The 26,126-nt window shown below is 42.2% G+C and overlaps 1 protein-coding gene across 13 annotated transcripts in view; it reads left to right on the top strand.

The window, feature by feature from the left end:
• Window positions 1-26,126, top strand: part of LOC124953301 (CUGBP Elav-like family member 4) — a 518,014-nt gene that overhangs the window by 120,662 nt on the left and 371,226 nt on the right. Inside the window, exon 1 of one of the 13 annotated variants that reach the window (XM_047504508.1) lies at window positions 23,281-23,738. The exons of the other annotated variants lie outside the window; for them this stretch is intronic. The gene's annotated coding sequence lies outside the window, so the exon portion shown is untranslated. Of the gene's footprint in view, window positions 1-23,280; window positions 23,739-26,126 lie in introns of those variants that run through there. 13 annotated transcript variants of the gene reach the window in all.

The raw sequence follows: 26,126 nt of genomic DNA, 5'->3' as shown, positions 1-26,126 counted from the left end.
AAAATATTTAACACTTTCTGTGCCATGTGGATCGTATAAACTTCACGTAGAACTTTCCGCACAGGCCATTTGGTGTTTTCATCCGAAACGAAAATTTTTAAAAATATTTGTTTTAAGATCTTATCGACAACTGTGTAACATCTAAAAATTTACTATATCTAATTTGTTTATCTATTAAAGTATGATTAACGATGTAAAATGAGAGTAATAGTTAGATTGAAAAGATTTTTAAAATGCTTTAAAACGTGCAACCATCCGCTCCGTAGAATTTGCGTTACAAGTAATACCGACCCAAGTCTTAGTATGTGAAAGTGGTTACATCTGGAGATCCACAAGTGACTCTAAAATCCGCGTTCGCAAAGTAATCTCATAGTTTGCATAAGTCATTATAAAATTAAGGATTATGCAGTCTTAAATGCAATTTATAAAAAAAATTGCGGCGAAGTATCTTATTGTTTTACTCTCTTTATGTATTTCTTTCATTATTTTTTTCGATTCATCAAAATAACTTGAGATTAATTTCGACTTATTTATCCGAAGGGTGCAAATAATGAGTTATTATTCCCGATTAGATTTACATGATGATGATGCCTCAGCTAGGATGAGCGCATGATCGTAGCGTTAGTCACGTTTCTAGACATATTTTATTATATGGACAACGACGAAGTTACAATAGGTCAGTTGTTAAATGTCGTTAAACATCGTTATGGTTGCGACGATAATTATAATACGCCTACGAACAAAAGGTGCACACGCGCTGAGTTTTCGGCATAAGACCGGACGCACGTCGGCCCTGGCTACTCGTGTTTTGTACTGACAGCGTGTGTGTGTGTGTGTGTGTGTGTGTGTGTGTGTGTGTATATGTAAGAGCGCTGTAAAAGATCCCCCCAACTCTTCCGCCGTAATTTCGAGACTTCCTATAGCCGGCAGTAGTCGTGGGAGATACGTCGTATTAATACTAGCCGAGCATTCAGGCCGTTTTAAGCTTTATGATCTAGCTATAAAGATTGTCTTGCTCGATAATTATATAGTCCGGGTGAAATTGTAAACCACTATCGCTCCGACGTCCTTTCGAACGACCCTCGAAGGAGACTTCAACCTTAGTCACTTAAAAGCACGAATGTTTTGCTAGTCTCGCAAACTTTAATAACTTCATCTCGCAGAAAATTCGATCGTTTCCAATTGAAAACGTGTTCCTCTTCGCATAGGATTTTATGATTCCGTCAATATTAAATGATAAATTATATTTGTATTTTTCTTATTACACAAATGGAAAACGGAAAATATATATATATATATATATATATATATATATATATATATATATCTAGATATCATCGTCATAATTCAAATCAATTTAAACATCGTAAAGTATGACGATACTCTGCGGCACAATCTAGCGCTCGGGATCGCTCGATTCTTCGTAATTCGATGAAGCTAGAGGCGATGGAGATGGTAGAGCAGGAGTGAGAGAGGCGGAGAGAAACATGCTTGTTTCGACGTGATCAGCCCCGATCCCAGCGGATGAAATTTCCGAAATTCCTAGTGACGTTAATAATTTCTAGAACCGGCTAGATTCCACATCGCTTTCTGACGGAAGGTGAGTCGTTCGCTGTTGCAGTATTACGAATTCATTTTCAGCGCAGATGAAATTCACCGATTATCAGAGATAACTGGTCGGACCAGTAGCTTTCGAGTTCCAGAAATATCAGGAATTGGCTTTCTCTCTGTCTCTTACTCTATGCCAGCTTCTATGTCCTTTTACCATCACCACTTCCATTAGCTGGAAATGTAACGTTGCCTATGCACTTGCTCCACGTGATAGTGGAAATATCGCGTATGAATGGACCAAGCCTATGTAGGGACCAATTTTCGATGACGATAGCCCCGAGCAAAATGGGATCTCTCGAGGCGAGAACATAGATAGGGTGCCTCGACGGGATCGAGCTCCCTTTTCTTTTATTTCCATCTTTCGGTGACAATGCCAAAGATTTTCTGTTCTAGGGTTAGAATGCTCGAGAGTCTCTTTTGTCTTTACCATTCTACGATATTTCCGAAGAAACGTATAGAAAAAGAAACAAAAAAAAAAAAAAAAAAAAAAAAAAAAGAAGGAATCTGACGAGAGCGAAAGTGTCGAAGGAAAGCAGCGAGTCATTGCGTTGGGTCGTAAACTCGCCGTTTGAACTTTGAGCGAAGCAATAAAATTTTTCTTTCTATACTGTTCCTCACGCAAACGAGTGAACCTACAAAGCGTTTGAACGTCCGAGAAATGTGCCGATGATATTTAAACGACTTTGTACCGAAAGTGAAAGCGTTCTTTTCCGACAACGTCCTCGTACACGACACATGATAACTCGTACTCGGAACTATAAATCTCGCGTGCTCGTTTCGACAAAGAGAAAAAAGAAGGAAAAAAAATTGTTCACTATTCTCCCGTATGGGTTGGAAAATATTCGAGGTTTATTTTTTTTTCTTTTTTTCTTTTTTCTTTTTCTTTTTTTCTTTCTTTTTTCTTTTTTTTTGCTTTTTTTTTTTGTTTTTTTTGTTTTTTTTTTCTTTATATATATACCGAGAGATCGTTGAAATCGAGTTAAAGCGGAGACTTCGATAGGCTCGTTGTTCAATGAAAGCACACGTCGTAGAAAAGGAAGTAGGAAAGAATCTCATTAAAGTTTTGCCGATTAAAAGGAAAAGTAGAAAATGGATTGGCCCGTTTGTGCGTGATGTTGAGGAAAATACTTTGGTGGAAAGCATAGGTAGGATAAAACGATGAATGGTATTCGCATAACTGTTTTACGCTCTACCGCATCGTCGGGTTAATGGAGTTTCCAAGATCTTCTGAAAAGAGGAGCGAAAAGCAAAAGGACTGGGATGGTGTGGGAGAACTGACGATGCTGATACGAGCTACTCTTCTTCATCCATGCTGACCCGGGGCAAGTGCCTCGAGCGACGTAATGGTAGACAGGCTCTCGAAAATGATGGATGCCTCCCTTCCTTCTCGCTCACTCGCGAATCGTTCGAATTACGATCTAAGGGCTTCGATCTCACTATGCTACCTCGAATTGATAGTTATTGATAGCCAGTCGACTAATCTGACTCCGCAGGCAACTTGATCGATGTCATGGACGGTAGCGCATTCTAATTATGGTTAGGACACCCGCAATTACCCGTGATCGCTCTCAACCGTTCATTCCTCATCGGCGATCATCCACCGAATGATGCTGTCTTCCAGACTAGACGTTTCCAACTATAGGAGATAGTTTTCGGGCAATCATCTTGCTTCTCTAGGGCATCATCGCCCTTCTTCTCTAATGGTCTTGTCCAATCGATCGCTCAGCGATTAAGATCGATCTTACATGCCGAAAGTTTATTCTTGTTTAGTCTATCTACTTGAGAGGTGTATATCCAAAGTAATATATTTTAATTCGTAATGCTCGTGTTTAGCCGAGTAATTTACACGTCAAAGAATGACTTTTTAAGGGATAATTAGAGATCGATTTATGCTTAAATCGATGAACGACAATGCGTAATCGAAAAGGATCGAAATCGTAAGAGCGTTTTAAGCTAGTTGGTACTGAAGAACATTGCCTATTGCAACATGGATGAGAGAATCGGACTGGGTAGTATGTTTGCCGGCCAAATTACATCTGCATAATAGCAACGCGGTGGGTTATTGATCCGTGGGTAGAGTCCCTTCGTCACGTCAATGTCGTGTATCTCACGCACACATGCGCGCGTTCACGCACAAGAATTAAATCACAGTGCACGACGGTGGATGTGAGGTGGTGGTAGTGGTAACCGCGATGGAACTGCAAAATGATTTCCGTCAATTTCATTGAATTTCTTTTCCTTTTTTAATTACTACCTTGTAAATTTAATCAAGTCTCAGATATATAAACGTTTCTATTTCATTCGATCTCTCTAAATTTATCGTTTAGAACATTTTAATCTTTTGATCGTAATAGATATTAGTTTTTAAATCTTTAGCTGTTATTGTTTTCTGCGTTTTAATGTTATAACTTTGCATCACCGTGCACATTTTTAAAATCCAATTCTTGTCGGTGCAAAATTTAATCTCATTCAGTCATTGGTCTCTCCTACCTGAAATGATTTTCATCCATCGAAGTAGAGGCCAACGTTATTCCGGACCACATCAAAGGCGAATACTAACAACGCTTGAAGTCTGACTGGGATTACGGCTTTGAATTTCCCATGGAAAATGTTATTTCGGCTAACGATGATGATATCGCTCGTAGTTGTAGTTAGCGATGATTTTAGTAGATGTGGGTTAATCTAATTATATGGCAGTAACGTTAATAAGGGACGAGTTTCCTGCCGATCGTTCATCACTCTGCGATCGTTGTATTTGTCGGTGATTAGGCGAGACTCGTAAACGGAACAACTGAGTACAGTTAACGAGCCGCGTTGAAGTATCGTATTGCGACTCCTCTTATGCGCTTACGTTCATTTATTTGCACATGTATAAAAATCATTTCCTTTCCCTTATTTCTTTTTTTTTTTTTTTTTTTTTTTTTTTTTTTTTTTTTTTCTTCAAGCGATTTCGTTGATCATTATTGCCACTCCCTGTTTTCATTCTTCGTTTATTTTTTTGATTTATAGCGAAATTGAATCGACGAGGCCGATGCTCTTTTCTCGTTGTTAGAAACATCACGCGTACAATCGATGAAGGTAAACGGTTGAGCTAGTACGCTCTGCCAGTAAAAATTCTCTTCGTTTCTTTGCATAACATGACAAATGGTAAACAAAACGTAAAACATGCTTCTTCTAGCTGGCAAGAGTATACTCTATTTGTCACTGTCCTCTCAGGGAAACTCCGCGATCATTCCTCACGAGTTGTCGACATTGCTGTAAAGATGGTGTGTAGTTCGTTTAGAGCAAAGAAAGAGCGTAGGTAGATAGACCACAAGGGGTGACGAAGATAATAGTCAAATTCAAGATTATGAAAGAGAATTACTTAAATTTACAGGATAAAAGAATATGTCGAATACCTACGGAGACGTTGAATTAAACAATATTCGAGTTAAACATGAAACATGAACGTCGAGTTTACATAAAGGAGGATACAGGGATTTGCATTCCGCAATGTTAAAGAAATGTTAGTAGAGAAGAGATAGGAACGAAGGAAGAAAAAGTGAAGATCAGGCTTAGAAATAAGGAGCGAAGATGTTAGAGGAAAAGAATAAGATAGAGTGAGAAGGAGACGGGGGAGAAGAGACCGCGGACACGCCGAGGTTCTTGGCACGATCTCTTCTTTCCGAGTAAGGGTAAGGGTACAGCCGCCATCCATTACGAGCGGCGCATGACACCTCGGGAGATATATCGACTCACCGCATCCTCGAATTGAATCGAATGCCGCCGGCAAAAACACCAATGAGCAAAATAGAACATTGTGATCGATGTTTCTCCTGCCGAAATTTATCGGCGAATGAGTTACCGATGTCTCGTACATTGCTGCCGCAATATCAACAAGAGGAACGAGAGATTCCTGAAGATCGCATGCGTGGTCGCGGAAACTCTTCGACTAGTCGGATTTACGGTAAATAGTTGATCGTAACTACTCTCGTCTTGGCCGAGAGACGGCAAAGACACGATTCCGTATCGCTGGTGAGAACTAGTGAACTATTTGCCGTTTAGATTCTCCCAAGGATCTGCTCCGGTGGCAGACAACTTGATACGTATTTACATTGAAGCGCCGAAACCAATAATTAATGAGTATGCTACGAGTACAAAGCCCGAGCAGAATATTCTGGTTTCCTGTAGAAAGCGCGCGATTAGTGGGCACATCATTAATTATGAGTGTATAACTTGACGACGAAGAGATACAATCGAGTCGTTGTATTACGTTGGATAATTAAATCGCTTCTCTGCATAACATTGTATTTCTTCTTCGTAAGATCATCGTCGGCATTCGCTTATTATAAACGTTCGCGAGTAACAGAAAATAAGAGGCAAATCTCTTAGATCTCGACGCATTATCGCATGTATATTTTACGCCGAACGGTCGTGGTGTCTGGGGACTGTCTTTCCTATGTCTTTTGCTTTTGCGAGAGTCCACTAGAAGCAGCCTCCTCCCGAGATGCTAGAAAGAGGGAAAGAGAGTGGCAGAGGGAGTGGGAGGGAGGGAGGAAGGGAAAGGAAGCAATGCTAGGTCTCCTGGCGTAATATTCGGGATTAGCCGGAACTAACGTACAAACAGAAGTTTCACTTTCAAACAGTGGGGCGCAGTCGAGTGGTCGTGATGCGGTGTGGGCTTGTTGTCGGAAAGCCGTATTAGCAGTCTTGCGCGAGTGTAAACATCACATAAATCCGCCATGCAACCGCCGCCATTGCCACGTTGTGTTCTACCGGAGGAGGAACTGTAAATACCTCATCCGGCTTTGTAGATTACCGCGATACCATTAACGAAAGAGAGTACCAACTGGAGTACTTGGCGTACGTCTTTGTCTATTTCTAAACGGAGGAAGCCGAAAATAATGTAGTTGCCAGTTTATCGCGATTATATCGATCGCAAGAACATTCAAGACGTAGTAAAATATCCTTTGGGACATTTTCACCTAATCAAGAACCTTAAAAAGTATCTGTATAAGAATATGATAGAGATTCTAGAAATGATAGATTTTCAATTATAATTAAGAGAAAGAGTCAAGCGTCAAAGATATCGAGTGTGTGTGATCCAATCCATCGTTCTAATCGATAAGTGACAACTTTGGATGTAATTGAAAATTAAACTGTCTTATCTTCTGCCTCTCTATATCTTCCTTTAGCTTTATCTCTTTCCTTCTTCCTCGTGCTACAGAATCGCGCCCGCTTTTCCTGGCCTCCAAATAACCATTTCCAGGTAGTGAATAGTTAATTTCCTAAAGTTTCAGCTGGGCCGCCTGAATGCCGCATTGATTGGTACTCCAATCAGCTAGGGGTGAGTTTGGGTGGGCGATGGAGGATGAGGAAGAGGAGGAGTAGGAAAAGGTCGTTCGCGATGGGCTAGGAGGATGGTAAAAACGGGAGGGGTGAGAGAGAGAGAGAGAGAGAGAGAGAGAGAGAGAGAGAGAGAGAGAGGGAGAGAGAGAAGGAGAGTGAGGGACAACGAGGAGAGGAGCGAAGGATGCAGCTCGCTCCGGCGTTGAACCTTTAGGGCATCGTAGAGTGAACGGAGGTGAAATGGAAGGGGCAGGGAGAGGAAACGGGGGCGAAATTGAGTCTCCTAGAGGTGATTATCATTCGAAGTGGATCGACTGGGAGATGCTGTGCTCATCCCCACGATCCTCACTCGTCTTCACCTTTTTCTTCGACGATCGCCCGGCGAGATTGCTTTCATAAAATTCATTTTTAAAGAAACTATCCGTAATCACTATGCGACTTTGTGCGGTATAGTGCCGGTGCGATTAATTTGAACTTGCGAGCGATAAAGGAATGCCTCGTCTACCCCTAAGAACTAATATAAAGAAGGTAAATACCTTGAAAAAAAGTTCTTCGCCAAGTTTTTTTGAAGATTTTTAAGACGATGGAAAAAAGCATGCTGATAGAATACGCTTTTTAAAGTGGAGCTTGAAAAGATACTTTTTCATAGGAACAACTTCCAAGTCACGATTTTCGCGAACATTGACGTAAAGTGTAACGGAGGTTGTAGACGCCTTGCTCTTACTAAAGATGTCCCCAATCCGTCACTGGTCTTGCTAAATCTTCTTCAAGCTGCTCGAAGAGGCTTTGAATTCATGGAGGCGAGTGCCTAGATCGGAGTGGCCGAGTTCATGGGACCGCTTTGGGATTCTTGACCGACGATCTCTTCACGGTGACGTCTCGATCTAGGAGAGTTTTCCTGATCCTTGGGAGAAAAAGAACGGTGGAATGGGGCTAGCTAGAATATGAGTGGAGAAACGCTAGCTAAAGGAGGGAGGGCAATGGGAACGAGGGCAAGCAGGAGGTAGGTAGCGGGACATGCTTGAGGAGGGAAATCCATCCAAAGCTTTCCAAGAATGTTGGAGCGATAAACTCCTGTCGGAGCTCGGCGGTATCTCTTGCCGGCAGTAGCAGCTCCAAGAGGCGCAGGGCATCGCGCCAAACCAGTTTTAAATGCGCTCTTAAATTCACCAACTTGCGACGAGCCGTAAACCATCTCGGCGGCTCTATCGGTTTAGGCTGCTGCTCTTGTCGTATTTGGTTGGGCGAAGTACCCGCAGAGTTCCTGCGATGAGATCTACCGGAGAATCCTTCGTCCCTACCACCTATCATTCTACGGATTACGTACTATCCTAATCTGTATAACAGATTCGATCTTACTCTCTCGATATTAACCATGCCTGTTCTTAGTGATTCTTTTGGTTTCTTTTCCTTTTTATTTTATTTTTTTTTTTTTATTTTTTTTATTTTTTTTTTCCAAACAATTCAACGATACACGATCGGAAAAGTTTTTATCTTTGAAAACATGAAATACAAGGTATGAAGATAACTTTCTCAGATTCCTTGTTTCGACTTTATTTCGACAAAAGTAAGAGGAATAAGTTTGAAAAAGATCCGGAAGCGGATGATCTCGATACACGAGAGTGCTGCGAAAACTACCGGTTATGAAGCAACGTAATGAAATCCTTTCCCGTAAACAGCCGCGCCATCTCCTATACACTCACGTTACAGTAGTATGTGTAAGTCTCGTACAAATGTGTGCATTGCGAGCTACTAGAGAGAGAGAGAGAGAGAGAGAGAGAGAGAGAGAGAGAGCACAGCGTACATCTTAATGCCGCAGGCCCATAACAATAACCACCACGAAACGGGCGAGTAGCCCCAGCGGCAATAACAGCGTCTGGGTTCTGCGTGCAACACCAGGCATGGCGCTACGACGGCCCTCCTGGATATCTCGAAGCAATTACCGACTAAGAGACTGGGGCCTCGTTAAGGTAATAGTGTCCATTATCTTGGGACATAAGGGAAGAAGTAAACCAGAGCCCGAACGCGTGGAACTCAAATAATCGACGAGTTTCTCTTTCTTTTTCTTTCTCTATTCTTATCTCTCTTTCTCCCTCAATTTCTATCTGTCCCTTTATTTTCAAGAATGATCCAACGTTCGCCTTTCCGGCGAGACTTCTTTCGTAATTCCAGTGACATTCAGTGCGAGAACGATCATCTCCGGTGACCTCTTTCTCCCGCTCTCTGGTAATTGCCCTCTCGTTACGTCCTCGATGGGTACGAGGGGACTGGAGGAGCACGACCCATAAAATTAAATTTATATAGTGCAGCTATTGGAACCACGCCGCGACCTTTTTTCCTTTTGTCCTCGTCTGTGTTTCCTCTCTCGTCGTTGTAATTCTATTCGACCGAGGGAAGATTTACATTCGTAGCTGTATTATTTCATTATGCTCCTTCTACCCTTCTAGACTGAATCGTTAGTTTCGAAGATCGCTAAATGATGTATCTATCGTCGATTCGGAAAATGAAAAAGTTATTCTTTAATGGCGGAGACATTGGCGGAGAAAGAAAAAAAAAAAAAAAAGTCTAATATAATGATCGGGAAAGCATTAAGATCAGTGTCAAGAGTAGATCTTTTGTAAAGTAGAGTTTTTGAAACTCGAATTCGTTCTCGCAATGAATCTTGACGAGCAGAGTTTTCTCATTCGAGTCTTTATTGTTCGACATGCACGAGTCTTCTTTTAGATCGCAGTGCTTTTAACTTACTCGCAGAGGTTCTTTCTTCAAGATTGGATGTAACTAAAACGCGAGAGCCAATATACTTGAATCGGTCTTTTTTCTCTCTTCCTTCCTTCTGAACGGAGATCATACGGTCTCGTTATGAAAAAGTTGCCGATAGCAGATGTCACATTGCACGTACGTACACGGAAGCTGCGCTTCTACGTGCGAGGGACGAGGAGAAAGAAGAAGTCGACTAGATAGAAGTTTGGCGCGGAGAGTCGTATTCGACTCGCAGTTGTTAGCGAGTGTTCGCGATAGGAAGTACAGGGGAAAAAGATCGGTACGAGTGACTACATCGCCTCGAGGAAGCGACATGGCGACAACGAGGGAAACAATGAGAGAGCGAAAGAACTGAGAAAAGAAAGATAACGGAAGAAGAAAAACGACGAGAAGAGCTCGTGCAACACACTGGCTCTTCTCTTTCTCTTTCGAGGTGAGAGGAGCAAAGATGGAGGCGATGGAGAGTCAAAGCATAGCAAGAAGAGGAGGACCAGAGGAAAGCTCAGAGCTTGCGTCACGAGAATACCGAGCTAACGGAAGGAAGAGGAGAAGGAGGAGAAGAGCGAGAGAAGAGATAGGGGATGGCTGTTGCTGTTGCGGCCGCGGCATTACCTCCGCACCATTAACTCGCAAAACTTTCCGCTTGAATCTTGTTCTCGAGTCGACTCGTCCTCCCTTCTCTCTGTCGTCTTCCTCCAGTCCCCGAGAGCGAGCCGTTCACTTCCTTCACGACCGAAAAGATCTCCATACTTTGCAAGTGCTACAAGGGCCCACACCGAACCGTCTCTCGACTGCTCCCCAGAATCGTGTGTCTGACTCCATTTGGAAGTTATCAACATAAATAGTAGCTTTGTAAACGAGCGTGCTATTGGATCTAAAAAGAGGGAATGTAAGAGAAAGGGAGTGCAAGAAAGATACTTCTTTATGCGTATCACCATTAATGCCGCAAGTACTGCACGTCCGGACATTTTCCTATGTGATACGTCTTTTCTACAAAGTCCGAATAGAGTGGCCGGCACGCATCTGGCCGAACTTTTCTAAGTTTTCGAGTGGTATTTCCTGCGAGACAGGAAGAAATAACCTTTGCCAAAGTACTTCTGCCACGGCGTTTGCCACGAATCCTAGACTTCTCTCTCTTATATCTTTTCTTTCGTGAAGTATATTCAGAGGGATGATTTAACGCTCCGCGAATTTCTAACTGTGTTACTCAAATACCTTTCTCTTAATGTATTTCTAAACAGATATTTAAATGCATTTCTTGGTTCGCTTTTAATTTTTCTTTCTTGGTTACCATTCCTGGAAAAGATCCTCGACGAAGTCGCGAGGCTTCAATTTGAAGGCTTATTCAAAAAAATCGATTGGACTTAGCTTCTTGGTACAGATATTTCGTAAATTTCGAGAGACAGTCGTGTCTTGAATAATCCGTAAGGAACGAACGTAGAAGCGCGCCGGTCCGCAGCCTATATTCTCCGAGATACGAGATTTTAGCTGGCATTCCTTTTTCCTCTTCTCCTACTTTCTCCATCTCCTCTCCCCCTCCCCCTCCCCCTCCCCCTCCCTCCTTTCTTCTATACTCTTTTAAAATCTTTCTACTTTCATTTTCCACAGTTAAAGACTACGACTTGTACTTACACGTTGCTATCCACTTCCTTTACCGTCTCTTTTTCTCATATTCTTCCTTTCTCTTCTTCTTCGTTTCCGAGTACACCTTCCACAAGTAGAAGACGATCCTCTGAGGGTTGCCAGCTACCCCAGAGTTAATCAACCATATGGAGCGTGATTATATTAGCAGGATTTTATCGAGTTTTCTCATAACGGAGTTACTCCTCGATCCATCCGCGTGGATTTTCCGGGTTATTGGTATTTACTGCCTTAGAAGCACGTATTCGTCTTCCAATGTACTCGGTCGGTGCATGGATACACACGCACATACACAAGTATATATCTATACGGTTCTATAGACATACGTTAGAAGGACATACACGTACGCGTACAGAGAAAGATTCGTGCAGATGCATGTCGATCTCAAGTATGTATGTATATCTGCACGCCAAAGACGATTCCGCGTTTCGCGATATTACTTTATACGGACGCAGCGAAAGTAGTATTGCATATTTCGTTTTACGGGCGCATAACGCACTTCTCGTACCTCGTACGAGGGCGTATTGTGAGCGCAGTTTCCTTCGCTTTCGTCTTCGTCGGTGAAATCGATCTACTCTTAAAGTGGCACCGCACCATCAAGTGCACTACTTCGAAGGTAGAGGTGTACGAGAAGGAAACGTTGATGGCTCGAATTCTGGGCCTAAAATCGAGATGGAGGGCCACGAAATTGAAAAATAACTTTACAACTGTCGTAAGTGGGCGTTTCTTTTTTGCTTTTAAAAGATACAGGGTTTGTCGTAACCGTCTACCCTCGTAAACTTGAGATAGGAGAAATTTTGACTCCGTCCTATTATATTTGCGAGATAAAACTAAGAGATTCTTGCCTTCATTGTTTCCTTGAAATAAAGGATGTAATCGCTCGAAGCTATGAAGTATCTTTTTACATTTGAACAAAGTAATCGTTCTTTCACGTGTGTTGAAAGCTAACAGTAAGATAGAAATAGGTAGGACTGTAGATGTATATATGTGTATAGGGATGCAGAGACCGGAGAAGGCAGCCCTGGTCGGTAGTGCATCTCGAAGGACTCTTAGACAAGCTACTTTGTCTAGCATGTCGGGTCGAGCTCGCAGTGAAACTAGCTAGTCTAGCAACGAACTTTCACGCAATGCTTCTCGATGTACGGTGTACCGTACACGCCGAGTTCGCTCGCACATACCCGTTAATACCTCGGGGGAGTTGCAAACACGTAGAGGGTTAATTCGCACAAGGACGGTGCAACGTATAGATATTGTTTCCAGTAGGACTATGCGAACTGCACGAAAGCTTAGCAGAGAAAGTTATCTTTCTCTTTTCGTTTCTTTCTATATTTTTGTTATCAGGCCTCTCATAGTGGCCACTCCCGAAGATTATATTGTTTCCAATTAATTTAAATTATGAATATCTCTTCGTCCATCTCTTCGACGCTCGATATCGGTTCACGTTCATTGGCTGCATCGTATATATCGAGTCTCTCTCTCTCTCTCTCTCTTTTTAGCTCGCCATTTGCAGCATGGCTCCACTTCGTGCTGTGAAACGAGAACGTCGGCCAATTAACAATGCGAATGTGACACCCATGCGTCGACACTCGCCGCAACCCCTCCTACGTACCATCATCCCTTCTCCTTGTTTCCATCCTATCTATTTTTCTCTTTTACGCTCACACACGTTGGATATCGTCGAGCGAAGCCAGGAGGCTCCATCGCGTATATTTAAATTCCATTATTCATAATACATGGCAGCAGGGGAGAGAAAGTAGCGAAGCGCTTCGTTACATTTTTTTTTCTCCGTGGGTTTTGGTCGAATTAAACAGCTACCTCTATATATCTCACCGGGCTGTATTCTATTTTTCTTTTCCTGATGTTATAATACGTCGGAGTCTCGTTCTTCATTATCAGATAAAGTATTAGAGTATTTGTCTTGTCACGTATTTCGCGTGAGTTTCTGGTTTATTGGTTTGCAAAATGAAATAAAATAGGATCTAACATTTGTAAATATTTGTTGAAATGATGAATTATACGTAACCTGGAAATCGAATAGTCGTGGCGAAATAGTTATGCGAATGGTACAGTATCCTCTTAGCTGATAAATTGCATTTTCTTCGACTATTCGAATCGAAAACCTTCTGGATTGACCAACCGATTTCCTCTTTCTGACAACATCTTTCTAGGGTCACGATGCGATTACGTCCGAAGCAATTACGTTATTATAGAAGGATCGCGCGGAGAATTGGACCGACCGGAAGCAGGAGAGGATTTATATATAAGTGGTTGTGTGTGTGTGTGTGTGTGTGTGGGAATATGTATACCCGTATATACATTCGACTTATATTATATTAGCTCGTAAACTATCATCATTCCATAAGGATTACGATCTGCCGAATATTTCCACGTGACGTGCTTCCGTCTGAGCTCGCATCGTCTCGGTGAGAATGCATGGAAATAGGGCAGTTTCGATGATGGTTTCTGGCTAGAGAGAATGGGAGCCATTACAAAGCCGATTATCGGGTAGTTACGTGAATTCTTCGCCAGGCACCAGCCCCTACTCGCACTTTACACCCGACATCCCGCTTCTTCTTCGAGATACCGTTGAAATAACAATATACCGATCCGCGTAATGAGAAACCGATAGCATCCCTATCGATACCACGTATGTAGAGGATCGACGTAAATTCGAGCGGGAACGGAGTTTGGCCCACCGTATCATCGATATCGTAGATACTTTCATCGAGAAATCGTCATTTTCCTTTTTTCCCTAAAGAGAGATTTTTTCCTTTCGGTCGAGTGCCACTTTATCATGATTTCTCGAATTCTTTCTGTTTAATTTCTCCTCATTTAAAGTTAAAATTAAAAATTACTATTGGTAATTAGATATAGTCGAATTAGAACACGGTTAAGTTTCCTTTCGAGTCTTTTATTATGAACTAATTGATTGAATTCATTATATTATAATCGCTAAAGTAAGTAAATATCAATGAATGATAGAATTACGCGTTAAGAGTGATGAATGATGTCTAAGAATGTCAGATCTTCGAGTTGATTTCTTTATAAATTTAACTCGCGAGTATTGTGAACGGTAGGAAATTCGACGAAACTCTTCGTCGTAAGCAACAAACGCTACGGAGAGTGGCCCTAGTTCTAAGTATCTACTTCGGACTCTCGTTACGGGGGATTACATGACGGGACCACTGCCCTAGGTAGAAGGGTGGAGAAATAAGGAGAAAAAGGAGGAAAAAGGTAGAGGGAAAGGTCGGTCGAGGAATATTGCAACGAATGAACTGACCTCTCCCAAGACGACAACGCGGAGAGGACGGGAGGTTGAATTCCAGTATGGGGAAGTCCGCCGGGAAATGAGCCTCGACGCCCCCACTACTCCCAATTAAAAGTTACGCCGCTGTTGAAGCAGAGTTAATGAAGGAAATAGAGAAACTACAGCACCGCCGGTACCGGTCTCTCCCTTCCTTCCACCTCACCACTGTAGCCCTTCGCCACCGTCTCTCGTTTCCGTTCATTGATTTCTTTTCCCCCCTTTTCGCGACTTTCGTACCTTCCTTTCTCTCTCAAATACCTATACATACATACTGTTTCTCTTACAATTTTTTCCTACTCCCATTTCCCGTTAGAAACTTGGAAAGCTAAGAAAACGATGATTTGAAAACGATGCATTGGTTAAAATAGAGAGAATGTGACGGAATCACGCGAGCCACAATATTTTTTTCAAAGATTAGGATTCGTGTTGTTTACTTTGGATCGACGAAAAGTTGGATTTTTTTTTACAATAACCTTAGTCTATGCACACTGCAGTCTATACCAATTTAGTAAAATGTAATGGTTCGGTGGTAAAGCTATTAGACTTTATTAATTTGTGATTAGAGAATAAAAGTTTAACTCTCCGACATGGTTCTCTCAAACTTTCTGGTTACTGTACACGAGCAATGTCTAGCGAAGCTAGAGCACGTACGGTAGCCCTTATTTTTTCACGATTATGCTCGCGACTCTGTTATCCCTCTGGTTACGTGGAAACATTGTATTTTCATATCATTTTACCGGCAACTACCACCAAGCAGTCGTATGAAAATGAAAAGGTATCGTTTCTTCCGTCGTAGAACGTATTTCTTTTCTGACAAAAACTTAAATATTCGTAATATAAAAATATACGATATAACAAAAGGAATATACAATTCTTCTTCAGGTAGATTCAGCATCAATATCGTTCATTTTTTATTCGTAGCATCCCCCTAAAGAACAAACAAACTACAATATATATGTATCTCTAATTCTCGTAGTAATTTCTGCTCGACCGATTCTAAATGGTGGGACTATCGATTCTTCGCTTTCTTATATCGGAGAAAGGAGCTCGGTGAATCACTATTTATTTAACAGAACGATTCCATTTGGTAGAATTCTTCTAGTCTCTCGTAGCCGTAGAACTTAGAAGACAACGCCCGAGGGCATGACCGTCGTACTTCCGAAAGAAGGCCTTTTGTCGTGCTGCTGTCTTATTTGCTTCTAACCAATTGTACCGGCAACCGTATATCAGGCAATACGAGAAACATGCTCCTTCCACGTCACGAATGCGAGCTCTAGTATCTCGCGTAACGTTTCAAATTTTACTCGTTACGCTTCGGCTGTTCCTTTCATTCCTCTTTCCCTTTTGTTCAAGATAGCTTCTTTCCTCAAAATAGGGATAGTAATTCCGCCATTGAAACGACTCGATTTCGTATCTCTAGGTGGATGGATCAAATACTCGTTCTGTCTGACCGAATAATATCTTTAATATTAAACTTTAATCCCCTTACCATTGTTCGGAATAAGAAACGTTGTTAATTTTTCTTAGCAAGACGCGTATTCATTCATTCCCGTTGAGTGGAACATTAAAAAGTCTCTCGACGGTTTTCTAGCAAATCTCGCGAGAGAATGATAAAGATTGTGACGAAGCTAGCAAAATGTATTTTACGTTTAAAGATGAATCTACGAGGCTTGTAGAGCGTTTAATGCAACCAGTAATCCATCAAAACCAGTATGAGAGAAAAGATTGAAGTTTTTTGACGAAAAAGGTTAAAATGGAATAATAAGCATATATATATATATATAAGTATATAGAGCGGTGGAGTCGAAAAGGAGAGAGTCAGAGCATATTGGTTAACAAGATATTCCTTCCATTTTCTTCGTCTTTGCGTTAAGGATTATACAATATTATAATCTAAACACTATAAATATCAAACAAACATCCTTCTGTGTTCCACTGTAGGTTCATCCCTTTGAATAAAAGCCTTAAATAAATAGAACGCAAATGGAGAAATAGAAATGGAGGGAAAGAGAGAGAGAGAGAGAGAGAGAGAGAGAGAGAGAGAGAGAGAGAGAGAGGGAGGAAGGGAGAGAGAGGATATTAAATTATTTATTTACTACTTGCAGCAGAACCTCCTTTTCCGGGATGAGCTGCTGCTTTCTACATGAGTCTTCTATGATTTCGCAATGAAAACTGCTCTGCGTATAAAATGCAATTTTATGTGTAATATTGAAATTGAAGGATGACTGTGAATAAGCTAACACGTCGGAGGTCATACGAACTTTTCTAAGCCCTCGTTACCATAGGGGTAAAAGCGAATCGATCACCCGGGAAACTTCGGTGCCGTTGTCAGTTTCGACACTGACGAAGATCGAGATATCGTCGTGCGAAATTCGATACTGAACGTCGAATTCGTTTTCCGTCTCGCCTAGTTGACCGATATTGGCTCTCTCTCTCTCTCTCTCTCTCTCTCTCCCCCCATTTTGCTCTTCTTTTTTTTCTTTTTTATTTTCTTCTATTTAGTTAGGTAAATTACATCTAGCATTAAGAGATACAGTGGAAAAGTAGGAAATAACCATAAAACGTAGTTTTATATTTTAAAGTTTGGAAGAAACACTCCTTCCTCATTCGATCATCCGTGTTTTAGCACCATCACTGGCAGTACCACCCACTCTCCAACTTGTCGCCCATTTTCCACCCTTGAAAAGCTAGCAACACCCTAGCGTGAAAACGCAGCGCTGAGAAAGTAGCCTTTGGCTCTGAACTGGATAATATAGGTCCCGGTTGTACAGGTATAATATACTCGACCCCTACCCAACCAACTCCATGGTCTCTACAAAGGCATCGCATTATTTAAAGCTCTTACCTCCATTCTTTGTCCACGGCATTTCCTATTCTCGGGTTTCTCCTGGGTCTTATCGCTAATAATTTATTACGAAAGCAAACAATGGCCATCAGCACGCCACTCTCAGGATCGAATCGGTCATCTACTTCACTATTCTCTTTCTGGCTTTCAAGTTTTCTTTTTTTCTTCGACAAGAAACTTATATTAATCCATGTATTTAGATACTTATATAAAAATTGAACAGAATAATCATCCCTTTTTAATCATTCCATTTTGGTATATTTCCATTGTTCTAGGTCTTCCTTTACCGAGGATTAAGTTTATTTCGTTTTGATGTTCTTCGAACGTTACGATTCAACGTGCGTATCTAAAAAGCTGATATTTTATAACATACGTGAGGATCTCTCGAAGATTGGTCCGAAAGTACCGAAGATAATTCAGGAAAGCTTTAGAACGTTGCTATAATCGCGATACTGCATTCGATTTTGCTGACCATCTCTATACATCCGGTAGATTGTGCCACGGTTACTAACACATAGGGAGGAATCACCGCCAGTATCTGCATCGAGCTGTAATTCGCCCAAGCTGCTGAGTACTCTCGATAATTCTGGAACGTGCGATGCATCGAATCCGTATGTACACACTAACACGCATCTGCATACAACTAGATAAACTTGGTTACGAGGTTTTGGTATGTACGGTATCCAGGATTTCGAGATACATTCTAGTCGGATTGAAGCGATTTTGAACTTTTTAAAAATAAACACGAATGTTTTCACGTGAAATGCGAGTTCGTGGTATCGATGGAACGTCTTTTGTGAATAACTACTCTTCGATTTGGAATAGAATAGAATGCGATGCAAATTACATCGATCCATATCATTTGATATAATACACGGTAAACTGATATCTTCAGGAATTTGAAATCCTGCTATACCCAACGTGATAGACCAGAGAAGTCTGCCGTAGACACGAAGCCTCATCTAGTTTACCTTCTGTCTGGCTTTGTAAACCGTGGTCGCACGTGTGCACACATATCATTGAGTGTGACTCGAAATCGAAGCAGCTCTGTAAACGTGACGCAGTACCATAACAAACTAGCGAAATCTTCGAGAAGCATCGCACGTTTCTTCGTAATTTTTTTATTATTAACCTTTTTCGTATTTGCTTTTCTTCTTCTTAAAAATTGACATTGATGGCCTTTTTTTTCTTCGACAATAATCCTGTAGTCGTATCACGTCTATCGCAATAATAGAGTCGATAAAGATAAGTTAATTACATTAAATGGCGACACTCTTGCCTTTATTTTTTCCTAGCACGTTCGTCGCAAATGTGACACATCACTTTCGTTGACACTTGGCAAAAGTGCGAAAACGTTCGAAGTCATATCTCGGATACGCGACAGGCTACCGGACAAAGTTTCTGTAATTTCCGTGAAATTCGCTCTGGATTGGGAACGCGATGATCGCAGAGGCGGGAAATTCGAATTCGCCAAAGCCGATAGGATTTCACAGCTTTTCCACTAGCTGTATGATAGCGGGTACCTTCTGCACCATCTAACGGTATATTCTAGCCTCGAGAAGCGGCGAGCAGGCAGAGAAAATCCAATTGGCGAATTCCTGGGCGTCACTGGACCGCGAAATGGGGTGGCGGGCGCGGCCGCAGCTACTTTCATCCCTAGGGCTTGGAATCGTGGCGACGGTAGCTACCTTCGCTGGTGATGGTGCTCTTTCTAGAATGGTGTTGGTGCGAGATGCGAAAAGAGCTTATAAATCGCATACGTAACTCCTCCCATTCTCTCTGATGCCGGCTGGAAAGAAATTTCAGCTCTTATTTTAGAAAAATCTATCAGCTTCCTGCTTAATGTCAACCATCGCAACTTTAAAGAATATTCGCCTAGATTTGATATACGGTTCAAACGAAATATTAAGCGACAGCGCATGTCTGAAAGAAAGGCGAACTGTTCTCTTGAATTGAACAGAAGAGAGCTGCTTGGTTCTGCTCCATCTGGAAAGATGCTAGAATGGAGAACCTGGAGGGTAGATTGGGGATTCTTGGCCCCTTACCAAAGAGGGAAAGCCTCGAGTATCGGTAGCGAGTATAGTATCGTAGGAGTTGCCGATGGCTCGAAGATCGTGCTAAAGGTACTGCCAAAGAAGTCGGTGAGAACGTGAAAGGAAACGTAGTCTGTGAAAGACCGGTAGCACATGGTCCTCCTATCTATTTGTACGCTTGGTGTCGTCGGGTCCTTGCGGTGACTGGATCGGCGTATTTACCTACATTGAATCTCTGCCAACCTACAATTACCGGCTACCCATTCTTCCCTCAAACCCATGCAACCCTGCCTGCCGGCCAGCCCGTTCACTCGTTCGCTTTCTACGAGCCTCTATGCCAAATTCACGAGGTTTGCGTGATGCCAGGTGGATCTGCATAAAGTGTTCACTCGAGGAATGTGTACGTGCTATTCGGACGATAGGCCAATTTCGTGATATTCTTGTCCAACCTCCACGATCCCACCTTCCAGTCGTTTGACCGGAACACTGACACGATCCGATTTTCCCGGAACAAACACGTTACCCTTGCTGAAAAATTGTGACCCCGATCCCATCTGGTTACGAATCAAACTTGAAGTGGAAAATTCACTCGGAGCAATAAAGCATTTGAAAGAATGGCTTACGGGCAAATATTGTATCGTAATATTGGTATCTCTTATCTACTATCGTCGAGTAGCCGATGCGAAATATACTTATCGAAAAGATATCGAGAGACGTTCTCGGTCTTCTAATCTTGAGCAAAGATCGCTAGCAGAGAGAGAGAGAGAGAGAGAGAGAGAGAGAGAGAGAGAGAGAGAGCCAGGCTCGTATCGGCCAGTTCTACGTTTTGATCATATCTACTGGCCAAAAATAAACTCTCGACGAGAGAACCAGCGAAAGGGGGTAGAAAACCAGAGAGATGGCAAAGTTCGATGCACGTAGCAAAACGATGCTCGATGAACGCATTATCCACGCATCGTCAATTTATCCGCACGAACGAAATCGTGGAATTTCAACGCCTGGTTTTACCAAGAACCTTTAAAATATATGTAACGTATAGCTTAAATAATACACGCACTTAACAACTCATAAAGTCATCGACGCTTGATCTCAGTTTCCGGCTCATTTTCCGAACACCCCTACCCCTTTCTTCATTTTAGTATTAACGTGCCGCACCGTCTTGATCTCATTCAGCTCCAATTGTATAATCGCAAGCTGTTAACGACGTCGACGATGGTTGTTGTAGAAATTAATACAAATATTTTCGCAGAGTTTCGAAGTTACGGCGTTAATAATTGAAAGGTTGTCTTGAATTTGACGTCGTTGTCGTCGGTCCGCATCTTCCTCGTAAAGTCGGTCGTGCTCGTTGGTTATTACCAACGGGAGAAAACTATTTCCTCCTTTTTCTCTGCGAATGAAAACCTTAAGAAAGAGCTTTGATGTTTCGAGCTTCTTGTAAGCTCTGATGCTTGTAATTAAGAGAAGGAAATGTTAAACAATTCCGACGTATACGTGCTTACGTGTATATATATATATAGATGAAGGAAATAATATTCAAGGATGAAGACGATTAAAGCGCAGCAATTGGACCAATCTTCACTCCCATACTTCTTTCAAAGAGTTGCGCGAGTAATTAGGCATGTTTCATGTATACAGCTCTTTGAAGTATACTCCGGGAAACTTTCGAAAAGAGCTTTTGATGGCACAGTTCGGCCTCTTCAGTATTTATCAATTTCATAAAGTAAAAAGTAAATCAGCATGAGAGTCAGCCTAAAGAATTATCTATTTTCTAAATGAAAATGCATTTATAGAGCGATGAATAATAAACTTGCGAATCTTGCCAAATACAAGTCTCGTCACATCATACATTTTACTCAACTTTATTGTTACCTGTCGAGAACATGAGAGACTTTTTAGAAGGATAATGTTTAATAAATGGACAGCTACACGAGTTTGCCCATCGTGTCTTTCGTTGCTTCGAGTTATATCTCAGATCATTTTCAGCCTTGAGGGGATCGAGAAAGAAGGATATCATAGGAGGGGGGGGGGAGGTTTTAAAGCAAAACGAATCGCCGTCAATACACCCCATACGCGGCCAGCATGCGAAATCCTTTCGCACGCGATACGTGGATACACTATCGAGCCGGCTAGTTTTGAAATTGCTGCGAGGAGGAATTATTTCTCCTCGTTTCCCACGAGCTTTACAACCCTCCTTATCTCGCGCAACGAGGCTACATGGGATCTATACGGCGAAACGAATCAGGAACGATTTCTTCGCGGACGTTATTTTATTTATCGCGATCGTGCACTCGTGATAAAGTTTCGCAGACCTTTGTTCACGAGAAATTCATTCTAGACGTCGATTCGAACTTATGGAAACTAAATACTAAATATCTCCTATAAAATCATCATCTCTGTCGTGTTCTCTTTTGCTTTCTTTTTATTTTTTTTTTTTTTTTTTCATAATTAAAGATAAAAAATTATTAATGCGAACTATGTTCTTGCAATTGTTTTAAAAATATACCATAATCATTTCCGGACGAATCGTAAATTGTTTATGGATATTCATGAAGTTGGATGGCAAGAAAGAAATCGTTTCAGCGAAGGCCGACGTGGAGTCGATTCAGAAAATACAAGCGTACGCTCGATAAATTTGCCCGCGTTTTCTGCATCTTTTAGCGAACGGCACGTGTTCGAAAGGCTCCGCTCTGTCAAGACTACAATACACGTTAGCCGTCGAACAGATCGTTGTAGTAGCGCGTCGTAGTCGGCCTGGCGACGTTCGGAATTGTCGGTATTTGTCAGGAGTCGACGACGCAGAGTAATGCGGTGACTCGTTCCGAATCGAAACTATCGTCGAAGAACTTGAATTCTGATAGCGTCGTCGTCGTTCCCAAACGTTTCCGATCAGTCCAAGGATCAAACTTGGAATCGCTTTAATGACATGGCTCCGGAGCATTCCAAAATGATCGCCGAAACCATTCCGGAATGATTATATTGACCGGGGATAGATGCCTTATCTTTGACGTTAAGTGCCCTTTATTTATAATTAATTACACTTCTTTCTTTCATTTGTAAGATTGTAGGACTGTCCTAAAGAAATCACTACAAAAAGGAGTTCTACTCGAATTACATATTATAGGGTTCATCCTTGCTATACGCTTCTTTGTCTACATTTACGTTAGAAGGAAAGGACTGCTGAAAGACTACGTGCTCGTGATTATTTAAACGGTTACGAGTCTTTCGAGCGATATAATTTCTTCAATATTTTAGCTCCCACCGGAGAACCGAGCGCCGGCCGCTAAAAGACCACCCACCGAAGGTTGGCAGACTTCCACGTCGTCACCGCAAAACTCCTTCATCCGGGAATGGCGCGGCACCAGTGATGTCGAGAAAACCGCGCCATTTCGCATGCATAATACATTCTAATAGTCCTCCTTCTACCCTCACCATCCCCGTATTCTCGACTCTTCCCACTTCTCTTTTGCTGCCAACGAACGCAACGAATCAGCCCGATCGCGGACCGAAAAGAAAACCCACGGTCGACTGATACTTTCGTTTCTTTCTTTCTCCCTTTCTTTTCCTATTAAAATTCGTTTTCGACGTCAAACCTTTGCCTTCATAATCTTTCTCCGAACTTGTTCTTTCAGAAAAAGAGATAGAGAAAGTGCAAAGTCGATTGGCACTCTAAGTTTGGTCAATGGACTGATTAAGAACTACGATGGAAAAAACTACTTAGTTCGGCAAGGGAACGTTTCGTAATTCTTATTTCTATCATAAAAAAAAGAAAAAGATATTAAAAAACCGCAAAGAAAACAGTAAGAAAGCCTTACTCGAGCAGCTCTTCCGTGGCACTCAACATCCAACGGGAGAGCAATTTCCTCTCACCACGGTTGTTGCCTCTTAACGAGATGAAGAGAGAGAGAGAGAGAGAGAGAGAGAGAGAAAACTAGAGCGAGTGTGAGATGTGGATAGCGAGGTAGAATGAGACTAAAGGCGAGAGTGAAAGAGGGACGATGGGACAGATTCGTGGGAAGAGAGGGAAACTTTTAATTGAATAGTAGGATGCCACGTCTCCTGTGATGTTAGAGCATACCAGCTGGAAAATCAATTGGATATCGGAGATTACGACGTGAGGGCTTTGCTGATTCGACCTCAAAAGTCCGAAGAAGCGAGAAGCACCAGAGAGCCTTACAGTTACTCGGAAGGCTTCGGTCATTGATCCGCACGTAAGGTACACGACTGATACTTATTTTATTGACACTACAAACTTGCCCCCCTCTACTATATCGAAAGAGAGCGATACGTGGCTCCTCGGCCGGTCGAGCTTTCCTTCTCGCACGAACGACGATCGATACTTTTTCACTGGTTGCATCTAAGTCAAGATAAAAGCGAATATCGTTGAAATTTTCACGACGTGACGACCGTCTTCTTTGGCCTCTTGCCTCGATCGGAGTCTTTGTGGTAAACGATAGTATGGATTCTGAAAAGTTGAAATAAAAGCGTAAATATCTTCTCTGTTAGCCGCAGGTAAATATTTTCTTTTTCTTCTCGTATTTGTATCGAAGCAACCTTCGCGTGACATCTGGTCTACTCGTACGGCGTATTTTGATGAATAATACAATAGAACAACAATATCCTCTCGCGTTAGTCTTCCCCAACCGAACGATAATGGTTCGAGGGTAGGGGAAAGAGATAGCTCGTTCCTATTACGATGTCTCCATTTGGTAATATCTCCGTGGAGAGCGCGGTACACCATCTGGCAAGGTTAATAGCTGACTCTCTTAGGCGAACGACCCAACGTAACCCTGAGACGCGCAGAGTATCTATGCATTCGCCTGGATGATGTCATATACATAAGTGTATGTGTGTGTGTGCGCGCGTGTGTGTGTGTATGTGTGTGTGTGCGTGCGTGTGTGCGTGTGCGTGTGTGTGTGTGTGTGTGTGGATACCTATGCGCACGCTTACACTAAGGCACACGGTTACATGGTGTGTAAAGTCGTTGCACAGCGTATTCGGTGCTCTTGAACGCGTTGAGCACAGTCATGGTCCTCGGGGACTCCCGGAAGATGCGACTAGTGTGAGAAGGGAAGAGGGACCTGGTGAGGATAAGACTGAAGGAAGTATGAGAGAGAGAGAGAGAGAGAGAGAGAGAGAGAGAGAGAGAGAGAGAGAGAGAGTGGGAGAGGGAAAGAGGCAAAGACGGCTGTAGGAAGGATCCCATGGGAATCCTCTAAATTTAATATAGAGTCAATTGGAGAGAACCTAATAAAATTGCTGCCGTCCGGAGCTACGACTCGAGCGGATTCTCGTCCTCTCTACCCAGCTCTAAGCGGCTGAGAAATCACCCGAGATGCAACGTTAAACAGCGTCGACTAGAAATCGAACGAAAAACTTTATCCTTTTAACGTTAGACTTTAACTCTTTACAAGATTGTCTCGTTCGCATATAAACGATCATGTAGTTTTTATTTTTTTTTCTCTTATGCGTGCTCGATACTACGAATATCAATGGCGTATTTTACGGTTTAACACGTTTTACGATTAGATCGCATGTTAAGTTTCTTCCCTTTTACTCTGTCGCACGATAATATAATTAAAATAGCGCAAATCTAGATGGCACGATTAACGCACAGACCACGTTGCTTTTTATATATTGCACATTATACGGAATTTGAACCGACAGTGAGAAGAAAATATTTAAATGTAAAAGTAATATCTTGTGTTAGTAAAATTTACATTAGAAAAATTACTACCGATAGTAACGTTATATTCGCCTACAGATCTCCGTCGTAAGTGGATTCTGTAATGGACACATATGTATGTATGTCATTATATATCATAAGGACGTTTCGCGTTTCTTCCCTTGATTCACGGTAGTTCCTCAGGATTATTTATTCGACAGGTTTCTGTGGGACTTGTAGTTCCGGCAAAACCGGATACCGCCTACGGTAATGCACCCAGCTGCTGACGTGAACGTGTGTGCGTGTATGTCTATGTGAGTGAGAGGGAGGGAGAGTCGGGATGAAATAGGGGGAAAAAGAACTGAATAAAACACGAAATAGCAGTTAGCGAAGAAAAATACGTTGCTTCACGAAGCGTTGAGTTATTCTCTCTGTCGCGAGTTCAAAGCCATAGCCGAACACTCGGCATTACCTTTGTACTCGGTATCGAGAGACAAAGAGAGAGAGAGAGAGAGAGAGGGAGGGAGGAGGGGGGGGGAGAGGAAGGTAGGGAAAAAGAGAGAGACAGAGTTTGCACACCCGCACGCACGTCCATGTTCACCTTACTTTTTTCACGATCATGGAACCTCCGCTGTCGCGAGCAATAAAGTTTTCGGCCGAAAGCTTGCGCTACCATGGTGACGTCACGTGCATGCAGCAGCAGTAACAGCCTTCCACATTCGTATTATTACAGTCTGTGCTTTAAATCCCTACACGGACCGTCCGAAAATTTCCATTTTTCAGCAGTTCTAATCGGGCTACGTTCTTTCAGGATAAAAAGATTTTCCCCGTAGAAATGCGTGCGAGAGAACTGTCAGGTGTATGAATACGTACGTGCACGTACGTGTTTCTGTATCTGGTGCGTGTCGACTTAGGATCTAGCGTGATTAATGGACTTTA

This window comes from Vespa velutina, chromosome 12, assembly GCF_912470025.1.
Source record: "Vespa velutina chromosome 12, iVesVel2.1, whole genome shotgun sequence".
NCBI classification, from domain to species: Eukaryota; Metazoa; Arthropoda; class Insecta; order Hymenoptera; family Vespidae; genus Vespa; species Vespa velutina.
This window is presented reverse-complemented; position numbering and strand designations above follow the sequence as displayed.